This window comes from Etheostoma cragini, chromosome 9 (assembly GCF_013103735.1).
Source record: "Etheostoma cragini isolate CJK2018 chromosome 9, CSU_Ecrag_1.0, whole genome shotgun sequence".
Taxonomy (NCBI): domain Eukaryota; kingdom Metazoa; phylum Chordata; class Actinopteri; order Perciformes; family Percidae; genus Etheostoma; species Etheostoma cragini.
In genome coordinates, this window is record NC_048415.1 from 19,023,289 (window position 1) to 19,024,796 (window position 1,508).

General features: G+C 39.8%; 1 protein-coding gene and 1 long non-coding RNA gene across 2 annotated transcripts in view; one reads left to right on the forward strand and one right to left on the reverse strand.

Moving 5' to 3' along the window:
• LOC117950360 overlaps nucleotides 1-1,508 on the reverse strand; it is a 340,112-nt gene that overhangs the window by 91,663 nt on the left and 246,941 nt on the right. The window lies entirely within an intron of this gene.
• The window catches only part of sema6bb (sema domain, transmembrane domain (TM), and cytoplasmic domain, (semaphorin) 6Bb), a 127,557-nt gene that overhangs the window by 83,535 nt on the left and 42,514 nt on the right, over nucleotides 1-1,508 (forward strand). The gene's annotated exons all lie outside the window — the stretch shown is intronic.

The following is a 1,508-nucleotide window of genomic DNA, read 5'->3' on the forward strand; positions in this document are numbered from 1 at the left end:
CCCCCCCCCCCCCATGGCACATACTAAGGAAAGCTCATTGTAGCTGAATTTTGGGAAAGACACTTCAGATATATATATATAAATGCATCCAAAGAGCACCATGTCATGGGACCTTTAATAAACACATGATTGTTCTGTAAAGTACTTGTAGAGACAATAAAAATCTGCGAGTCTGACAGGCAACTTCTAGACGCCCGGTGTAGGTTCGGAGTAACAGAAGTACACAATATATAAGAAATACACAAACATAGAAACACATCTTGACATGCTTCCCTTGAAGAATACTTCCCGTGATAGACACCCAGTGTGAAGCATCACTCACACTGCTCACCTTGAAAAATATAGGACCACCAGAGTTGTTCGTTCACCTGTGAAGTCGGAAAGTGCAAGGCTTCCTACAGGCCAATCAAAGCTCCAGAGAAATGAAAGCGGCTGTGTGGAGGTACAAAGGTCAAGATTGTGGGGAACAGACTAATTTAAGGCACATGGCATGCTTTCATTGAGGACAAAAGGATGATTTGTTGAAAGACAAGATTAAATTGAAGAAAGGTGAGAGGACAGTGCTGCCTGTCAAATGCCTGTTTGTTGTTGCAAAGTCAGACAGAAGACAAACAGCAAACCAGAAAGAATAAACGAGAAAGTGGGCCAAAGATATTTATGTGAGCTGCACATACTATAAACTTGGGATCCTAAATGCTTGAAATATATAATTGTATGTATAGTAAAGAGTCATTATTTTTCTGAAGTGATCTAGTATTGAGTATAACATTTTCCTGAAACAACTAAGAACACTGCCACAGTAGAGCTCATCCCACTCAATTGACACTGCTGCAAGTGCAAGAGTAATTAGAGTAATCTACTAATTGTGCTTTGTTGAAATGCTGCATTTTTAGCTATTTTTAAACATTAGCAAGAAAACGTGATCCTAACACTCAATGAGGGAGATCCTTTACTTGTTAATAGACACACTGTAGAGTGCATGTTTGTGGGAACATCCTTCATGCATCCTCCAAGTTTAACATGGATGAACATACTCTTTACAATAAGGTACTGCTTCTGCATTTTGCTGTCTGAGTGACTAAAATCATTTTTAAAAAAAAGTCAGTATACTTTTTCTGTAATGGCCACTCACTTTACATTATCTAATTGGTCCTGACACCAATTACTGTGTCTGGTAGTGCAAGGCATGAAGCAAACATATTTAAACTTTGATCTTGACTCTAGTCTGAAATCAATACAGTGCCTCACTTAAATGCAGCCAGCATCTTAGCTATCACCTGTCAGTGGTCCCAGGGCAATATCTCAGTTTTTTTAGGATGTAAGACAAGATGTGTCTTAAAGCAGTGGGCTACCAGTACCAGACAGGAGAGAAACAGGGGAAGAGAGACAATCAGAGAGTAAATGCGACCGGAGAGAAGACAGAGAGAAGAATAAAAAGAGGGATAAAAAATCTCAAGGACAAGGAAGTCAATAATGGACAACACATGCATCCCCCCCCCTCTCTCTCT